Source organism: Mesocricetus auratus, unplaced genomic scaffold (assembly GCF_017639785.1).
Source record: "Mesocricetus auratus isolate SY011 unplaced genomic scaffold, BCM_Maur_2.0 Super-Scaffold_100006, whole genome shotgun sequence".
Classification (NCBI taxonomy): domain Eukaryota; kingdom Metazoa; phylum Chordata; class Mammalia; order Rodentia; family Cricetidae; genus Mesocricetus; species Mesocricetus auratus.
In genome coordinates this window covers 76,329,127-76,341,782 of record NW_024429190.1, presented here as the reverse complement: position 1 = coordinate 76,341,782, position 12,656 = coordinate 76,329,127, and the positions used below count along the sequence as shown (strand labels likewise).

At 40.3% G+C, this 12,656-nt stretch overlaps 1 protein-coding gene and 1 pseudogene across 2 annotated transcripts in view; both read right to left on the bottom strand.

Annotated features, from left to right (window-relative positions):
• Arhgap24 (Rho GTPase activating protein 24) overlaps nucleotides 1–12,656 on the bottom strand; it is a 600,446-nt gene that overhangs the window by 534,472 nt on the left and 53,318 nt on the right. The window lies entirely within an intron of this gene.
• On the bottom strand, nucleotides 12,058–12,152 carry LOC121141011 (annotated as a pseudogene).

The following is a 12,656-nucleotide window of genomic DNA, read 5'->3' as shown; positions in this document are numbered from 1 at the left end:
AGAAAGCATTTCCTAGGCTGGGATGATGGCTCTGTTACATGCAATGGGAGTTTGTGTTTGATCCCCAGAATATATTGAAAAGACTGAGTGTGGCGGCACATGCTGTGAATCCCAGTTCAGGGAAAGCAGAGGCCAGCCAGCCTCTCTGATGACAAGTTCAAAGCCAACAAGAAAGCCTAAGTCAAAAACAGTATGGTTGGCACCTGAGGAATGGTGCTTAGAGTTGACATCTGGATTCTACATGCACATACACACATGTGTACATGTGCATCTGCACACACATACACATACATGTACAATACACTTGCACATACATGCTTACACATCCACAGAGGAAGATTTTCATTGAAGATATTTTTCTCTTATAATGCTGTAAGCTGTAGCTTTTTTTTTATTCCTAAACTGCCTCCTCTACGTTTGCTTTGTCAAGGACATCAGCTGAGCTATAGCAAGGGTAGAGTAAGGGGAAAGCAAGGCTGAAGTCAGGAAAGGAGAACAGGCATTTTAAAATGGAAACTTACATTTTTTGTTTCAAAGTCCACAGGCAATGCAGGCCCCCAAATATGACGATAAAAAGCAGAATGTGCCTGTGTCCTTCTTTTCCTTTCCATTTCCTTCCAGCCTTCTTTCTTTCCTGAACTTTCCAGCCTGAAAGACTTTAGAATGAGTCAGCTCTCCCTTACCCATGCAGATCTAAGGCTTGCTATGGGGCATCCTGCTCTGCGCTCTACAGGTGAGAATCCCATCTCCTGCTCTGTCGGGAAGATTGATCGCATTCACCTTATACTGTGGCTGGCTTTTTGAGGGCAAAGGAAGGAAACAGATATGCTTAAACTCTTCAGGTGCAAGCCCATGACAGAAGCTTCAGAGACAGAAGACAGTTTCTTTGTTTAAAAAAAGTTGAAGGGACAGCTAGGCATGGTGGTATTTGCCTGTAACCCCAGAATTTGGGAGGCTGGAGTGGGAGGATCAGGGGTTTAAAGGCAGCCTAGGATACAGAGTGAATCTGAGAGACCTGCCTAGCCACATGAGATTCTGTCTGAAAAAAAAACTGTAAAACAAAGTGGGAAGAATTCTCGTTCTTGCTTGCTTGCTCCTAAATTATATTTGCAGAGGACATGAGAAAGAAATGGAAGAAAGGTGAGAGCCATAAGCCAAAAAGGGTGGGAGGAGTCAAAATTCTCCAGTGACAAAATAAAGGTGTGCGTGTGTTTTAACAGTAACAGTTATTTGTGTCACAGAAATGTAAGCCTGTCCTCCGAGTCCCTGTGAAATACTCAGTCAATTCTATTTCCTAATCAATGTCACATGTAAGCGGCATTTAGAGGAAACGAAAGAGATGTGAATATCATGCCTGGGTCAGCACATCATCATATAGGAATTCAGGAATTGTCGCAGTAATGTAGGCAGGTTTGAAGGTTAACACTGTCAACTTGACAGGATCTATAACCACACAGGAAATAAGCCTCTAGGCATGTCCACGAGGGATTATCCGAATTAGGTTAGCTGGGGTGAGAGGCCCACCTTAACTTTAGACTCTGAACTGAATAAAAAAGGAGAAAGTAAGCTTAATAACAGCTGTCACCTCTCTCCATTTCCTGTCTGTATAAGCGATGTGACCAGCTGTCATCTCTCTTTACTTCCTGGCTATGTATGCAATGTGACCAGCTGCTTCAAAGGCCTGCCACCCTGACTTTATCACACTGGAGGGTTATACCACAGATCTTGAGCTAACTCCAACTTTCCCTTCCTTGAGTTTTCATGTACTTTGTCATAGCAATGGGACACATGACTAATACTGCATGTAAGCATACCATCTTGGGTTTTGAATCCACTTCAGTACCTTGCCAAGCTATTACAGGAAGAGAAACCTTTCCCATCTCCATCCCTCAACTGTAATGTAAGTATAGTGAATTGCAGCCCTTGTCAAGTACCCCCAAACTTTAATTTATAAACTTTAAATTTTTAGCAATTGGGTTTGCTAAGGTCTGAGGTGCTTGAAGAGCTGGAGCGACAAAATGGACAAAAACAAACACTTTATTATTCTTCAAACAAACAGGAAAGTTGTAAACATCGGATACTTCCTGTGTTTATGGCAGTTCCACTGTGACCAGTAGCATATAGAAGGGACTGTGGTATTCCTAGAATTTCTTTCTCTTCATCTCTGCTGTGTGGTTGCCTGGGGAACTTACAGCAATCCTAAGTAGGGACCTGGGGAAGAGTTAATTTGTTCAGTCCTTGTTGCTCCAGGCTGGCTGCTCAGAGCTAAACAACAGAAAATGACTAGAATTGAGAGCTGAAGTGAACCAACCCCCAGTAGATATTGAGGTGGTAGTCAGAGCCACACACCACAGATGCACAGAGCTCCACCCCATACTGTGGTCATGGTCCTGGTCTGGAGATGGCCTAAGCTGAGGGTCTGTGATCCTGTCCTGTTTGGCACCTCAGATTCAGCTAGCCAAGGAGCTGATTTTTTTCCCAAGCAGCCATCCTGTAGCCTGGTGCCTATTGCTATTCGAATCTGCCTGCTACAACGAAGTGCACCAGAATAAGGCCACTCCATCTTCAAATTGCTCCTAATACAGTTGCATTCCTATGCTGATGAACACAGGAATTGTGAATGCCTCAGTCATCCATCACTGCTCTCCTATTAGGAATGCAAGCAACCCTCTTCTGTAGACAGCTTTTTATGTTAAATGAACCTTTCTCTGTGGATTCTAAAAGGGCAAGCAGGCCTGACCCAGTGAGAGAGTAGAAGCTGGTGCCTGAAAATTTCCTTGACACTTCTGACTAGGAGACTTTCTGATGGGGTTAAACTCAGAGGGAAAAGAAAGTGGTATTTTCCAATTACTAGCTTCAAGCTCATGCCTGCACTGAACTGTTTCTACCTCCTGCCTGCCTTCCCTCAACTGTCTCTTCTAACAGCATGACCATTGCTTAATCAGCTCCATCTTTGGCTGTTTCTCTTCTTATTAAGTAACTTTAGAAGGGCATGGCTAACCATCTCGTCTTGCAATTTTGCTTCAAGAAATAGCTGAAGTTTCATATTGATTTATAAGTGCTGGGGAAAATAACAAAAACTCTTGAAGAATAACCTGACAAATCTACTCAGTGTTTGGAAAGGACATAGGTTATCCACCATATCATCAATTCATAAACACAAGGATCACTTCTGTGTGGTGACACATACCTTTCATCACAGCACTTAGGAAGCAGATGATCACTGAAAGTTAGCGGCCAGCCTGATCCATGTAGCCAGTTCCAGACCAGCTAGAGCTACACAGTGAGACCCTGTCTAAAACTTAACAACAAACAAACACATTTTTCAACTTAGGAGAAAACAATTATAGATAGCTGGCAAACCATTAAGAGCATAAAAAGCAATCATGCTAAGTGTTCATGTCTTAGTTACTGTTATACTGCTGTGAGGAGACACCATGACAAGCAACTTATAAGAAAAAAATAATTGGGGGTTTGTTTACAGTCTCAGAGAGTTAGTCCATTATCATCATGGTAGGGAGCATGGTGACAAGTAGGTAGGCATGACACTAGAGCAGTAGCTGAAAGTTTTACAGCTGATCCATAAGTTGCAGGGAGGAGAGAGAGAGAGAGAGAGAGAGAGAGAGAGAGAGAGAGAGAGAGATTGGGAGATTGGGTTTGGCATGGACTTTCAAAACCTCATCTCTCACTCCCAGGGTCACAACAAATTCCCAAACAGTTCCATTAACCAGGAACCAAATATGTGAGCCTATGGGGGCCATTCCAAACCAAACCTCCATACTCTAAGAACACTCAAGCAAAGTAAAACAGGGTCAACAGGGATCCAAGCACACTTATTAAAACTGAAAAGGCTATGGAGAGACAGAATCAATGGTCTATTTGCGATAAACTAACAAAGCCATATTTCTATTGCTCTAAGGCAGTAGATCTGAACTTGTGGATCACATATCAGACATCCTGCATATCAGCTGTTTACATTACAATTCAAAACAGCAAAATTACAGTTTGTAGCAATGAAAATAATTTTGTGGTTGGGGGTTACAAAACGAGGAACTGTATCAAAGGTTCACAGCTTTAGGAAGGTTGAGAACCACCCCACTAAGACATGGCTTCTTATGTCCAGCATAGGGCCAACAGTATATCACTAGCTAGAGAATTCACTAGGTATTAAAAAGTCTCTGAAACACTCAAATGTTGTGTTTAAGTTCTTTCATTGGTACTTCATTAGCACCCAAACCCTTAGACAAACAGTCTTGGAGGTCTGGTGTGATCATTATTGATACTGAAGCACTAATGATTTTACTTCTTTCATATCACGCTCAGGCCCTGGATGATAATAAACTAACAAGCTAATGCCTTAGAGCTATCCATGTTCCAAACACTCTAGAACCTGAGGCAGAAAGAGCCAGCTTGGGCTACACAGAAAGACTGCCTCAGAGTTTCAAATAATAAACATCGTGTTATGAAACATGAGACTGTATATTCTTCAAGTATTTGATGACCCAAAGCAATCTTCCCACTTAATGCAATCCTTAGCAAAATCTTAACAACAGCTAGTTTAAAAGATTTACTGTATCTTCACATTCATCTTCAATCCCAGGGACAGCAGTGAGTAAAATAATTCTGAAAACAAAAACAAAGCTTAAAGGTTCACACTTCCTGATTCTAAAACATATTTTAAAGGTACAGTGATAAAAACAAAATGTTATTGGCATAAACACAGAATTAGAAACCACTAAAGGGCACAGAAATAAGCCCACCCACCAATGTTTAAGGGCACCATAATTACCCAATGGGAAAAGGACAGGAATTTCAACAAATGGTGTTGGGAAGCTGTGCATCCACACGGGAAAGAAAAAAGGTAGTTTCTATAGTTAAAATCATACACAAAGAATGAACTCTGAGTGGGAGAACTCATGTTCATTACTCTTCTTACTGCTGTGACAAAATAGTTGAAAAGAAGCAACTTAAGAGATGAAATGTTTACTCAAGTTTTGAGAAGCTCCAGTCTGTCTTGATGGGGAAGGCATTGTGGTGGGAGTGGCTGGCAGCTGTAGCAGTAGAAATGTAAGATAGACTGGAACAAGGCTGGCCCACAACCCTCAAGCCTCCCTTCCCTCTTCCAAAGCAACCTACTTGTCCCAGCTAGGACTCATCTAAAAATTCTACATCTTGTATAGAACATTCTACCCAGCCCTCCAGAAGCCCGTGGTCATCTGATAACTCAAAGTTCACTGAGCCCACCTTCACAAGTCCTGATAGTCTTAACAGAGTACACATTAATCAGAAGCCCAAAATTCCTTTTGAGACTCAGGGCAAACTCTTAACTGAGCCTCTGCCAAACTGTAAAACAAGTTCCTAACTTCCAAGATACTATAGTGCAGAATAAATGTTCCCATTGAGAAAGGAAAGAATGAGAACATGGCCAGGAAAAACAGGTTCAATGCAATACTTCAAGGCAGGAGTGAAAACACCAAAGCCTGCAGTTCCCTGACCTGAGTGTCCAGTGGGTCTCATGAATTAATCTGCTGCACACTTGGTAAACACTGACACTCCCACAAAGTGACACTAACAGTTTTTCATGAGACCAAGGACTCACAGAACTATGACCTTATCTCATCACTGTCACTTTTATATAAGCAAATCCAATTCGATGATGGAATATTTCCTAAAAGAGGCTTGTTCCCTCTACAATTCCTATTCAGTAGACAAGGACCACAGAGATCTACTAGATCTTCAAGTTTGTTTCAACTGTCCTTTCCCCTCTCTCTCTGTTTCTGTGTTATGTTCAAAGTACCCATTGCCCTCTCCTAGGATAGTGCAGTAGCATGATTAAGTGGCTTTCTTCAGTCTGGCCTGCTTCTGACGACTCCTCCTAGTTGCTGCCAAATGACATTCCTAAAATATAAATCTTTTTCAATTCTCTGCTTACAAATCCTTCTACTTGTCCCTATGATTTTCACATTAGAGAAATCCTCTACTCACAGGCAAAGCCTTTCGGGACTAGTTGCCTACCCCTCTAACTTTTCCCATCAATCACTCACATGGTTAGCAGATTTACAACTATTTAAACATGTGGACTATTTAGGGCTTCTCTCCACTCAAATGTCTGCCCCCTCCCATTTCTAAACTGACTCCTGTTTGCCATTCCACACTCAGCCAGAAACCATCCTACCTCTGGACCATTCCATAGTCCTTCGCATGTCCGCCAGTCTGGGCTCTCATGAGCACATCTTTACGATGACCTTTATTCAAAGGCTACAGTAGCTGTCTATACATGTGTACTTCTCCATCTCAATCATGTATGCCTCTCTTCATCTAACCAAGCCCTGAAACACTGGCTGGCAAACTTGTTCAGTAAGAGCTAGTGGGTGGGTTATACAGGGAAAGGGGAATCCTTGCCTACAAAATTCAACAAAAACATTTTTCCATTCCAGATAAGTGTTTATGAAGCATTTCCAGATATTTGATCGCAGGGTCTATTTCCCCTGAGAAGATACCAGCATCTAAGGAGTATGATGAAAATCTCCGCAAAATATTAGAAGGGATGGAGGGAAACAAACTGCAATTTTTATGTATCACATCCAGAAATCTTAGTCTAACAGTCCAAAGGGAAAATAAACATAAATATATGCAAGCAAGATATTTTAAAGGTAATCTTTATTCACATGCCCACCTTATCCACAAAAATATATTAATAGAATAAGAAACTTGGAGGTTATATGGAAAATGTAAGTGAATACCCTGTTGGATTTTTTAAAATTCCCTAAAAATTGGTATTCAACCTAATATTCAAGACAAAATAGTGGAATGGGCAATTCCAAGCTCTCGGTGTGAGATTCACGAATCAACAAGAAGCCTGATTTGCTTCTTGTCATGAGTGAGACAACCGGGATATCTCAAAGCTGATCTGCATAAGAACACTGTACAGTGGCAGAGCTGGTGGTCTTGGTCTTGCAGGAGCAAGATTGTAGCTACTATTTCAAAAGTACCCAGGCATCAAGAGCTTTATCTTACATATAGTGGTCATGATACTCACACTTCTTGCTTTTTCAATTATTTAAATTGAGGCACAGGGATTTTCAGATAGTGAAATTACTTTCCCTTAACTTATCCATCAAACAAAGGGGTTACATTTCAGTTAAGTCATTCTTTGTATCTTACAGGTGAATTGCTTCAGTTCTCAAATAGTCTAAATTAGCCACCAATGAAGGATGTTGGATAAGCTGACGATGGCATGTTTATGTCACACCATACCCTAAGAGGATTGTCCCCACTGATAAGTAGCAAGAAAACTTAATAGGTACAAAATTCCAATAGTAAAGTCATTTCATTATTGTAGCTGTACCACCAGCTCCCAAATAATGACATGAAGACTCATAATTAATTATGAAGACTCAGTCTTAGTTTAGGCTTGTTTCTAACTAACTCTTATAACTTAAATTAACCCATTTCTATCAATCTACATGTTGCCACTTGACTGGTGGCTTTTACCTCTTCCCCTGAATTTCTTGCTTCCTCTGCATCCAAATGGCAATGCCCCCTTTCTTCTCCCAGAGATCTTTCTGTCTGGAAGTCCCATCTATACCTCCTGTCTAGCTCTTAGTCATTTACCTTTGTATTACACCAATCACAATGACATATCTTTACACATGGTGGCAAGAACAGAACCCATTAGTAGTGACTGAAGCAGTCAGTCACAGAATATACACGGGAGAACTCAGCTCTCCCCCCAAACAGTGCAGCAAAACTAAAATTGATCTGAGCAACAAATCTTATTTTTAAAAGTAAATTTATTCATATGCCAATATTTCTCTTTCTTACTGTTACTTTGTGGAATGGAAACACTGTTCTCTAACAATGCCAAAAATCAATAGAAGGTAAAACTATAACTCAGTCCCACTTGATGGGTTCACACCATAAATGCTTCATAAATCATAAAGAAAAGAACACATATCCCTCACAAGTAGCCTGGCTTTCTTATTTCTAGATCAGTACCTCCTTACTTCCAAATAAGCTCTCCACAAAATCAACCAATCACTAGGCAGCACATTCCAGATCTCTCCACTGCAGTTCACTGGGGAAGCAAAATTTCATCCAACATCTAAGTGACACAGGGATTCAGTAGTAAAGTTTCCCAAAGCCCCTTGCGGTGGGACTTGTGGAGCAGAAAAACTCAGCTAATTTGTCTGCCACCCTACAGGTAGACTCACATTGCTTAGGTTTGAGAAGGACACAGAGTGAGCGAGATTATGTTTGGGAGCCATCAAGAGAAATACTATAAACAATAGAATAACTTCTAATAGAACAAATTGGTCAGGTGAGAAGACTGGAGTATCTACAATGGAGCCTTCTTTGGAACTGGGAATGTCACAGGTGACTAAACTCTTTTGAACGGAACCCAATTGCAAGAAACTCAACCACTGAACTTCTGCAGGACTCAAATGAGGAAGTTCCTGTTGCTACCAAGGCATGCACAGTTGAGTTCTCTTCCCCTAGGACACCCCAAAGCAGGAGCAGAGAATGGCATCTAAGAAACACAAAGGATCTTTTTAGTAAGTCTCATGCATGTAAATATTGAACATTGAGCATACTTCCTACCTTCCTTCTCATATGCATACATGACTTTATATGTCTATACAAAACCCAAGGGACTGGAGAGATTAAACCCATGGGTAAACGACATTCTATTGAAATCAGTAGATAATTCTGATGTGATGTCTAGTAGGGCCATTGCTACTCTATTACAGAGTAATTCAATTTCAAGTATTGCTTCTCTCTCTCTCTCTCTCTCTCTCTCTCTCTGTGTGTGTGTGTGTGTGTGTTTGTGTGTGTACAGGTTTCTACAGTAATATATTTCTATATAGATTTTTCAAAATGTCTTCAGTGTTATATATCTCTTCCCCTACTCCCTCTCTATTCACTCCTCCACTCTCTACCCTAGTTGAACTCTTTTGGTTCTACTATTCTTTTAACTCTTTTATACCAGTGCATTCTATCTCCCTTCCCTTGAGTATCATTTCTTATTACAAGTTATAAAAGTCCCATGGTATCATAGTAATTTTCTTACTTCTTTCAGGTATTCCAAATGAAGCACACATATCTGCAGACTCAACACTAACCTCCACAGATGAAAGAAAACATGATTTTTGTCTTTCTGGGCCTGGTTTACCTCAGAATGCTGTTTTCAATCCCATCTGCATTTCATGTTTCTTAAAGGTTAAATGTTATTTTATTGTATAAATATGCCACATTTTTATTACTCAATAATGGGTATCTAGACTGTTTCCATTTCTTGGTATTGTGAATAGAACATCAACTAATATGAATGAGGCAATACCTCTAGAATAGTATAGTGAGTTCTTTGGGTGTGTACCTAACAGTAGTATGGCTGGGTCATGGTAGATCTATTTTTAGCGTTTTTTTTAGGAAACTTGATACTGATTTCCACACTGGCTGGACCACTTTGCTCTTCCACCACCAATGAATAAGTCTTCATTTTCCCTCACATCCACGTAGACATTTTCAACATGTTTTTTAACCTTAGCCATTCTGACTGTAGTGGATGAAATCTCAGAGAAGTTTTAATTTGCATTTTCTCTACTGGCTAAAATGTTGAACATTTTTCCAGTGTTTCTCAACCATTTGTAATTCATCTTTTGAGAATTCTGCTTAGTTCTAATGCCTATCTTTTAATTGGGTTGTTTGTTTAACTATTTAATTTTTGAATTATTTATATGTTCTATATACAGATCCTCTTTCAGACGCATAGCTAATAAGATGTTTCCCACTCTGTATGCTGTGTATTCACTGGTGTGATTGTGTGCTTTGTAGTGGAGAAACCTTTTAGCTTCATGGGGTTCCATTTATTAACTGCAGCCTTAATGCATGTGCTACTGGGGTCATGTTCTTTCCTGTGCCAATGAGTTCAAGTGTATTGCCTACTTTCTCTTGTACCAGAGTCTGAATATCAGGTCTTATAATGAGGTCCTTGATCAAGACTCCTCATGTGACAGGAAAGGGGATTCAATCCCTGATTTTCATGGATAGTAGAGTAGCAATCTCCCAGCATCATCTTCCACTGATTATTCTTCTACTTGTGAATGAATTGATTACAAAAGTCTAATTTCCTCTTATATGGGATAAAGGAAATTATTGAAAACAATAGTCACAACTCTATTTTGCTGTTTTAGAATGTCCTGTAAGTGGCTACCTGCTCTCATTAGAAGCAATAGAAACCTAATATATGCCAATGCTTCAGTTTGTTTTCTGTCACAAAATATTCTAACTACAAGCAGGAGTGATTTGTTTGGCTTACATTCCCAGATAGCAGTCGATCACTGAGGGGATTCAGGATAGGAACCAGGAGGAAGAAACCATGAAAATTCCCCCAGTCATGCCCAGATAGCTTTGTCATACAACCCAAATGCATCTGCTTAGGAATGTCTCCTCTCACTGTGGACTGGCCTCTTCTTCATCAATTAACATTCAAAAAATTGCCCCACAAACACACTCAAAGGCCAATCTAATCTAGGGAATTCTTCAATTGAGTTTCCCACTTCAAAGTAACTACAAATTGTGTCAAGTTGACAATAAAAATTAGCCAGCACAACCATTCTTCCACTGAGGCTTTTATAAGTCCAAAAAATTGGAAAATACAATTCATGTGTATTAACACAGACAATATCTTTGTTCATCTCAGTATATTATAGCTCAGATAATAAAGGAGATAGTACCCAGGTGTAATGATGGATGACTAAGTAGTACCTAATCATAAAGGATGTATGTGTGTGTGTGTGTGATGATCTAGTACATTTCAAGCTATTAAAAATTTTAGACAGAAAATTAAAAAGTCATATTAGTCTAATCCCATGAGAAAGATGGATTACATGCTAGCAACATTGGACCCAGCCAGGTATAGATATATTACTTGGAGCTCAAAAGTTAATGATCTCAACAAATGGGAAAAACACATTGTAATGTGCAAATTCACAAACTTAATTGCACCTCCAAGGCTGTGAACCTTTTTGTTTATGAGTCATTTTTGCTGGGTAATGAGTAACTGGTAAGGGGTAGGTTGGCTTCTTCCCTTTCCCATCCTGTCCTCTCTCCTGGCCATTGCCATCTCCATAAGCCTAGTTCCAGACATGCAGGCAGCATCTCTCTTGATTCCAAGCCACCTTTGACTATAAAGTCTTTTCTTCCTTTCTTATCATATCTCCATCTTCCCAGACCAACCCGTGGCCTGCAGAAGATCAGATATTTTACATAAGGGATCTTAAAGTCCCACCAGAAAACTTTTAGAAGAAATCAACAACTCCAGCACAGTAACAGGACACAAACAAATTTACAAAACTCAGCAGCCAATCTATGCACCAACAACAGACACAGTGAGAAACAGACTGTGGGCACACCACACAACCCCTTTTATAGTAGCATCAAAGACAATAAAATATCTTGGATAAACCTATTTGAGGAGATGAAAGAACTCTGCAAAAACCTCTGAAGAAAGAGATGAGAAAGTTACTAGAAAATGGAAATATACCCCATGTTTTTGAATCAGTAAAATTAATATTGTAAAAATGACTATCCTACCAAAGCAATTACAGATTTAACACAATCCCAAACAAAATTTCTACCACATTCTTCACAGAATTGGGAAAAATCTTAAAATTAATATGAAACCACAAAAGACCCTTGATGGCTGAAGCAATCCTGGGGTGGGGGAAGTGAAATACTGTCGGGGTAATAGTCTAGGCTTCACGATATATAACAGAGCTAGGGTAATAACTTAAATAAAAACAGAAATAGACATGTAGACCAATGAAAGGATAAGACGCAAGCATGAGCACTAAAAATTACAACAGCCACCTGTTACTTGACAAAGAAGAAAAAATATTCAGTGAATAAAAGACAGCATCTTAAAAATGTTGGGAAAACTAGATGTCTGCATACAGAAGAAGGGAGTTGGACCTGTATCTATCACCCTGCAAAATGTAGCTCCAAGTGGGTCAAAGAACTCAGTTTGAAACCTGAAACACAAAAGCTGCAGGGAGAAAACATAGGTGGTACCCTACAATATGTAGGTGCAGGGGCCATGCTAATCTTCTCTGTATCATTCCAATGGATCGGGGGAGTGCCAGCATACAATCCCACTGCCAGAGAGTCTGGGAAATAGAACCTTCAACCAATGACTGATGGAAGCAGAGGCAGACACCCAAACACTGAGCTGAACTTAAGGAACCCAGTGACAGACAGGGAGGATTGATGAGCATAGGGGAAAAGACTGGGCTTGTTTAGCCCACAGAAACAGCTGACCTGAACAAGGAGAAGCTCTTGAACCCCAGACTGATAGCTGGGAATCCAGAATGGAACTGATCCAGACCCCTGAACGTGGGTGTCAGTGAGGAGGCCTAGGCAATCTATAGGGCCTTGAGTATTTATCTCTGGCATACAAATGGACTTTGAGCCGGGCGGTGGTGGCGCATGCCTTTAATCCCAGTACTCGGGAGGCAGAGGCAGGCGGATCTCTGTGAGTTCGAGGCCGGGCTGGACCGATAGCCTCCGAAACAATACAGAGAAACCCTGTCTCGTAAAAACAAAACAAAAAAAAAACAAAAAACAAAAAACAAAAACAAATGGACTTTGAGGGCCCA